The sequence below is a fragment of the Glandiceps talaboti genome, chromosome 19 (genome assembly GCF_964340395.1).
Source record: "Glandiceps talaboti chromosome 19, keGlaTala1.1, whole genome shotgun sequence".
Lineage (NCBI taxonomy): Eukaryota > Metazoa > Hemichordata > Enteropneusta > Spengelidae > Glandiceps > Glandiceps talaboti.
The window spans coordinates 9,774,241-9,783,179 of NC_135567.1; positions in this window are offsets into that span (position 1 = coordinate 9,774,241).

Consider the following 8,939-nt stretch of genomic DNA (forward strand, 5'->3'; position numbering starts at 1 on the left):
CTACGAGGGTGCTAGTACACATCTATTACTACGAGGGTGCTAGTACACATCTATTACTACGAGGGCGCTAGTACACATCTATTACTACGAGGGTGGTAGTACACATCTATTACTACGAGGGCGCTAGTACACATCTATTACAACAAGGGTGCTAGTACACATCTATTACAACAAGGGCGCTAGTACACATCTATTACAACAAGGGCGCTAGTACACATCTATTACAACAAGGGCGCTAGTACACATCTATTACAACGAAGGCGTTAGTACACATCTATTACTGTGAGGGCTGTTATGCAGCAACTAATTCCCCACCAAGTTACAAACAGGAGAAGTAAACAACTGAATCGAACACTTGGCATAGCATGTTTGTTGGCAGTACAGAGACTTATATTAAATATATACTGGTATAGTTACATTCACAAATTTCTAGTTCGCCTGGCATTTCAAGTTTTTATGGGTTCATGAACAAATTTCCAGTTCCCCTGGCATTTCTTGTACACATAAAAAGGTCATAAAACTGTTCTTATCAAACCACGGTGTGTAATACAAGTCTCTGCTGTTCCAACATATTGTGCCAAGTGTTATTAATCCAATTTATTTGTTTACTTTCACTGTTTGTAACAGATTCCATTTATCCATGGTCTGATGTCAGTATTTATAGTGCTTTCTTGCAATGGAATATTGAAGAACTCACAACCACACACACAAAAAAGATTAATTGCATAAACACTACATTTATTGAACATTCAATTTAATATGAAATATCTTCATAACATCACTAAAAAAAATATTAAAATAAAGAACTTGAGATGAATAAGACCTAATATAAAAAAATGTGTTGTTCCGATTATATTCAATTTTAGAATAGGTGGGGTAGGTAGATATTTTCTCTTTATTATTTTTTTTTCAAATGCAAGTGTCTAGTTCAAGTAGTTATGGTTTCCGATGTTGTCCATATGGTCTCTGTGTTGTTTATTTCTTCCCATCAGATGTACAGTCATTACAGTTTGGAGGAACACTTTTATATTGTCTTTTTTTAAGTTGATGCCAGTTTCGGCATCCACTACATGCATTTCTTGCAAGACTTCACAATTTTCATGATTTAAAAACAACATGGTAGAATACAATTGACCATGGCATTTAGAAATACAATTACTTATCAAAGTAATCAACATAATGGTACAATTGATTATTTGACATACACATTGAGAAGTGTAAGATAACAAGGTCAGGTCAGGTCAAAGGTCAAAGATCACTTGGGCTATGTAAGATTTACAGAAGTAAACCACAGGCCTTTTTTTTATATTCTAAGATTTACATCCTGACAATACTGCAACAGTTTCATTTAGTTATGTGAATCATTCTGTCAGTTTTTTTGTTTTTTTTAATCATCCTGTCTGTTATAAATGTCAAATCTACACAAAATGCAACAATTTTCTATCAGAATGTGCTGCCATCAACATATGCAAATTACAGTGTATGTATACCTCTCCATGGGACACACAGACAGGAAGTAGAGCACCACCATGGCTTCATATGCAAGGACATCATTGCTAATTTAAGTACAGAAATAAACGTTAAGATTATGTTTATCGCTCCCCGATGCCATGTTTGACCGTCTATAACCGACAAAATCGGTCGGTTTATTCATGTATCCTCGAAAGAATGCGTACACAACAAGTGTAAATAAAAACTTAACTGAAGTACACCGTGATAATCAAGTCCAAACACTGTTTAGAAATTAATCAACTTTTGTGAATCTTTTTGTGCTTTTTCATCCCACCCATTGAAAGGAATTGTTTGCCACATCTATCACATTGTAGCGGTTCCTTTCCCGCATGATACCTTTTATGGAATTTCCAATCACGCCACACTGTAAACTTTTCGCCACATTCTTTACATTCCACAACTTTATCATTCTGATATGCGGACAACTCTTCTGATCTTTGATGACTTCTTAAATGACTCGTCAACCCAGCTGACATGAGGTACTGTTTACCGCACTTGTGGCATTGATGGGGATGCGTGGTCCCACTATGCTGATACACATGGACTTTAAAGTCATGTACAGTCATGAACTGTTCCCCACATTCCTTGCACTGTAGATTGTTTTCACCTTTATACTTCTCTAAGTCTACCGTTCTTTCATGTACTTTCACATGATGTAGTAACCCTGAGTTCGAGTAAAACGATTTCCCGCAGTGATCACATAAATGTGTTTTATCTCCCATATGTATTCTCTGGTGTACTTCAAACTGCAGCATAGATGCTAACGACTTATCACAGAGTTCACATTTATACGGTTTTTTCTGTGTTCTCGGTGCCAAATCCAGGTGCGACTTTTCATGCGATCTCAATCCAGCCAGACAGCTTACAATTTTTCCACAGTACTTACATTCAAAAGTTTGTTTATGTTGCTTGTAATGTAACGTCAACGACTCTTGATTTCTGAACTTCTCCTTACATCGTTTGCATCTGTACCATTTCTTCTTTACTCGACCACTGTGATGACTTTTCTGATGATTCAACATTCCGATTTTCGTTACACAAATCTTGCCACATACATCACATATAAACTTTGGTCTCTGCAGATCATGGACAATTTTATGTTTCTTTAGATAGTTTTCAGTAGTACACTTTTTCTGGCAAACATCACAGCTGAAAACCTTTTTGTGTTCCTTCTTCACATGTTTTCTCATTTCCTTTATCTTAAGAAAGACGATTTTACAAACTTCACACTGGAACGTTATCTTCTCATCCTTCATATGCACTTTCTGTTTATGTCTTGTAAGTCTGTACTTATTTTTAAACACTTCCTGACAAAATTTACATCGAAAAGTACGCTTACTTTTAACAGCGGGAACAGAAATTTTGTCAGGAATTGTCTTTACATGTATGTCTTTGTGTTTACCAACAATGCTGCTTGTCTTTGTAACTCTTGAATCTGTACCCTGTAGAGTGGTCTGTGTATCATGGGGTGTTTCTAGTTCTTCTGTACCCGAGGCAATCTTTCTACTTGTCGATTCTCTGTCCTGTAGAGTGGTCTGTGTATCATGGGGTATTTCTAGTTCTTCTGTACACAAGGCAGTCTTTCTACATGTTGAATCTGTACTCTGTACAGCGATCTGTGTATCATGGGGTATTTCTAGTTCTTCTGTAGACAAGGCAGTCTTTCTAGTTGTTGAATCTGTGCCCTGTACAAGGGTCTGTGTATCATGGGGTGTTTCTAGTTCTTTTGTACGCGAGACAGTCTTTCTACATGTTGAATCTGTACCCTGTACAGCGATCTGTGTATCATGGGGTATTTCTAGTTCTTCTGTACGCGAGGCAGTCTTTCTACATGTTGAATCTGTACTCTGTACAGTGATCTGTGTATCATGGGGTATTTCTAGTTCTCCTGTAGACAAGGCAGTCTTTCTAACTGTTGAATCTGTACCCTGTACAGAGATCTGTGTATCATGGGGTATTTCTAGTTCTTCTGTATGCGAGCCAGTCTTTCTACATGTTGAATCTGTACCCTGTACAGCGATCTGTGTATCATGGGGTATTTCTAGTTCTCCTGTAGACAAGGCAGTCTTGCTAATTGTTGAATCTGTACTCTGTACAGCAATCTGTGTATCATGGGGTATTTCTAGTTCTTCTGTTGATGGAGCAGAGATTGTACTTTCAAAACTGTTTGCCTCTCTGACTATTGTTGTTACCTTCTTGACCAATATGCTATCTTTCCTTGGTAGATTGTTAGGAGACACACTTAGGTCTATCTCATCATCATTATCGATTCTAACATGGACTTTTACAGGTAAAGAATTTTCACAAAACTTGCATTTTACTTTGTATTCTTGTGTGTGAACTTGATGGACAGGTTTAACATCGTCTTTTACACGCGAAGTACATTGGCTGCCGATAACGAACAGAAAATGGCGGCCATTGGTTCCGATTTCTAAATCAATATTATAAATATGGTCATCCTCACCAGGTATTCTATGTGTGGTGTATTTCATCTCTGTAGAACAACGCCCACGTTGATCACGACAATATGTATCTGTGTTTCTAACTTATGTTATTGTACAATAACGTCCATGTTGATGACGATGTATCCGAGTTTCTGGTTCATTTATTGTACCGGGGTACAATAACGTCCACGTTGATGACGACAATATGTATCCGAGTTTCTGGTTCATTAATTGTACCGGGGTACAATAACGTCCACGTTGATGACGACAATATGTATTCGAGTTTCTGGTTCATTAATTGTACCGGGGTACAATAACATCCAAGTTGATCCAGACAATATGTATGTTTCTGACTTGTTCAACTTGTTGTTTGTGTATGTTGAAATATGGACAGCTTGCTGTAATTCACCAAATACACATAGGTGTACATAATTTGGAGGAAACCATGTTATTCATCCTGTAATAGCACACCTGAATATTTCATTCCAGCACCACTCCTGGAAGTATTACTGGTATAAACGTGCTTGTCCTGGTCTGTGTTACTCCTGGATGTATTACTGGTATACATTTGTTTGTCCTGGTCTAGTATGTTAATCTGTAAAATAGTCAAACAGAAGAAGGTGAATGGGCCATGTTTCAATCCCAGGTCATGTAAATCTTCACATATATGAATTGACTCCAGTTCACTACATGAAGAGTGGATTTTAGGTAGCAATAGAATCACACACTTCAAGAACAAGGCTCTGCTAACTGCCAGAATGCCCAGATATTACCTGTACACTTTTTTTCATGTGAAATAAATGCCAACAGCCATTTGAATGCCCATAAACCTATTAAAATGGCTGAACTAAACCTATTTCTAGTCTTTCCTGGTGAACAAATATTCCAATATGTGAAAATGTGCAGTCTGTCTGTCTCTCCCTCTCTGTCTGACTCTCTCCCTCTGTCTGTCTCTGTCTGTCTGTGTCTGTCTGTCTGTCTGTCTCTCTCTCTCTCTCTCAATAAATCTAGACTAATAATAAAAGACACAATAAACACAGCAGGATCCTTTGCTCAATCACATTGAACACTGATAAACATTGCTATTCTTTCACAGTGCAGTAAACACAGGCTTCTAATGAAAACAGTACACATGGACTTGATGAGTTTAACGGCTACAATTGTTTATTTTCTAACTGATAATCAAAGTTTCAACTTGACTACTTCTACATCCCCACTGTGCACGGCACCAATGTAATTGTTTCATTTGCATTAGAAGTTGTATGAGTGTGTTATTAAATGTCATGTTACACAAGTGAAACACCAAGTCTACATCATTTTAGCTGTAATGTCCCATGAGTGAAACACAAAGCCTACATAATTTTAGCTGTAATGTCCCATGAGTGAAACACCAAGCCTACATCATTTTAGCTGTAATGTCCCATGAGTGAAACACAAAGCCTACATAATTTTAGCTGTAATGTCCCATGAGTGAAACACCAAGCCTACATCATTTTAGCTGTAATGTCCCATGAGTGAAACACAAAGCCTACATAATTTTAGCTGTAATGTCCCATGAGTGAAACACCAAGCCTACATCATTTTAGCTGTAATGTCCCATGAGTGAAACACTAAGCCAACATCATTTTAGATGTAATGTCCCATGAGTGAAACACCAAGCCTAGATTATTTTAGATGTAATGTCCAATGAGTGAAACACCAAGCCTAGATTATTTTAGATGTAATGTCCCATTCATGAGTGAAACACCTAGTCTTGCTGCTAGACGTCCAAGCTTTCTTTCGATGCTATAAGCGAATGAAGTTCGCAGTGAGGGCTTGCCCGAGCATTCTAGCTAATGTTATTTTCAGACCGGACATTCCATTGAGATTAGTGGGTTGGGCCATGTATGCATATATATATACTTTAATACAGTATATTCAATCTCTGCATGCAGGTGTTGACAAACACATTTATGTCATTACTATGTCTTATCAGTTTATGATAATTGTGTTTGATGAGTGTGTAGACGTTGTCATTCACACATTTTAGTTAACGCATTGGTGGTTATTTTTATAAGCCCCTCCTTAAGATGAATATGCATGAAAAATTAGCTATTGTCCTCTGTTTGTGCTTGCCGCTAATACGGATCTCTGATTGGCAGTTATTTATATCCTGATGACATTTGCTAGACCTCGGATGTTCCATCCTCGATAGCGATGTTCGGGCGTGTGTCGTATTCTATCGGAAGAACATCCGAGGTCTAGCAGATAGACTATGAAACACCAAGCCTACATCATTTTAGCTGCAATGTCCCATGAGTGAAACACTAAGCCTACATCATTTTAGCTGTAATGTCCCATGAGTGAAACACCAAGCCTACATCATATTAGCTGTAATGTCCCATGAGTGAAACACTAAGCCTACATCATTTTAGCTGTAATGTCCCATGAGTGAAACACCAAGCCTACATCATTTTAGCTGTAATCGAGTCTCCCACAGGTCCCACACTACACTGCATGTGGTGATGTATTAGTCCAGTAATAGAGGACATCAGAATATTGAGTGCTAACCTACCCACAGTAGTCTAGTTTCTGACGACCATATTCCGATTTTACGCTACGTTATCTTCACACCTACACCCAACGATAATGAACAAATGTAATTTTCTTGACGGATGCAATCAAGATTATAATTTTTATTCAATATTTTAGTCATTACTGTAATTTTGTGCAGATAACGTTGTGTAAAATCAGAAAACGATCGTCAGGAACTAGACTATACCCACAGGGGCATGAAGTATTTCTTAGATTGTTGTTGTCCTGGTCTACAGGCTAAATATACAACGTTTTGACTACGATAATTTCGTAGCTGTGAGGAAAAACTGTGTTTTTCTACTAGAGATTGTTACATTTGTAGCAGCACGATTCGTATGATATTTAAGCAATAAACTTACCCAGCTGCAAATCCACACAAATGCAAACAAATCTCGCAACTGTCTGCCTGTGCAGTTCCTCAACAGTACAGTCGGTCTAAAACCTCTAGACTCTAAAATTTCGTCATCGATCCTTCAGTTAAAGAGCTTAAAAATCAAATGGCGACTGCAACTCGAAGGGTCAAAGTTGAACATTCTTTATTGACGTCGGTAGCGGGCGCTGTTTCAAACGCGAGTCGACAGTCTTGTTAACTTAAACAAGTTGCTTTTAAGTTTGTAAACAACTTGAAAAAATTCAAAAACTGTGCCTACAATCTTTCAGTTAGTATACTCAGTTAACATTGAAAATAGTGCCATGAGAAGACACCTAGTAAGTAAAAATGAGGGCTACAGTTGCATGAAGGAGGCAAAGTGATTGGAACAATTCCAAGAGTTTCTAAAGCTCGTGTGTTTTTAGAATCAAAGACGAAGAATGTTTTGATTGGTTGAGAACTCATCACATGGTTGTCATGAAATGCTGGGGAAAGGCTGACATTCTCAACTACCATGGCCCTCACTTCTGGACCAAAACTTTCTCTGAACAGCACTCCTAGTGGCCAAACTGTAAATTCTGTTGTTTTTATGCTAATTGGAATAGCATCTTAAATCTGTACTAGCTGTCACTGGAGTTTTTTTAGTTGATGAAGCAACAAACAATTTTATTTACTGAAAATTGTTAAGATAATCTGTAGACATATTATTTAATTAGAGGTCAATTATATCTATAATTAGTATAGCAACAAGTTGAAAACATGATTGCACTTCGACTCTGGTGGATGTGTTTGTCCAAAATTTGAGTTACATAGCTTTCTTACAACATCGCCGTCAACCACAACCCCTTTTACGGCATCTTCCAAGACGCACCGCAGTGTTATGCGACAATAACAGTTCTGGTTTGCGAACATCTCTTATGATGAAACTATTCAAGAACTCACAACCACACAAAATAACGAGCAAGCAACATTACTTTATTGAACATTCAAATAAAATATCCCTGCAACATCACTAGAAACATGGAAAACCCCAATCTGATTAAAATCTGATGTGGTGAAAACGACTACATGTAGATGTCTTTATTTACCTCTGTTTCCATTGTTTTGTGTCGTTTGTTTTGTTCCGGGTAATCACCACCTTCCCACATCTGACTCTGTGTAATAGAAAATATTGTTTGAATCTCAAGGATCTTGAAAGGTTTCTACAACCAATCAGCACTCTTCTTTCAAAATCGCTGTGTTTGTTTGTTTTTCTTTCAATTTCTCCAGTGTGTGCAGCTGCCAACATAACACACTCATGCTGATTGGCTACTCATAAGAGCACGATTCAAACGAGATTTTCTATTACACAGGGTCAGATGTGCAAAGGCGGAGACCTTCTGGAACAAAACAAACAACACAAAATGATGGAAATAGAGGTAAATAAAGACATCTATTATCTAGTAGGCACTTTCATCACATCAGATTTTAAGCAGATTGGGAAAACCCTTGCATGGGGATGGGGAATTTAAATATTGGTTTCTCCGCTCCTGGCTAGGTTACCCTAAATATTGAAAATTCAAAACAATTTAGTGGTATAAAATTGGCTACAGCATTTAGAATGAACTACAAATACTCATCAACATAATGGAAAGATCATCTGAGAAGTTCAAGGTAACTTGAGGTCAGGTCACAGGTCAATCTGATGAAAATCTGATGTAGTGTACACAAGCTATATCTTTTTGGCTGTTACGTTTACTGTCATTTGTTCTTTTGTGAACGCTCGTTACATACATCCAACACAATACCATAGGCGTTACAGTAGCCAATCAGAATTTGCCTTACAATATAACACTCGATATTCGAAATTAAAAGAAAGAGAACCACCAAACAATAACATTGTTGTCTGCACTCTGTGCTCATGCTCTTTTTTGAACAGCGCCCTCTGAAGTACTGCACCATATGTTTCGGCACAGCACGTGTTCTCATTCGTTTAGATTAACTCGGCACTCCTGTGTGGCTCGAGAAACCTATAATATTGTGTCAAATGTAGGTATCAG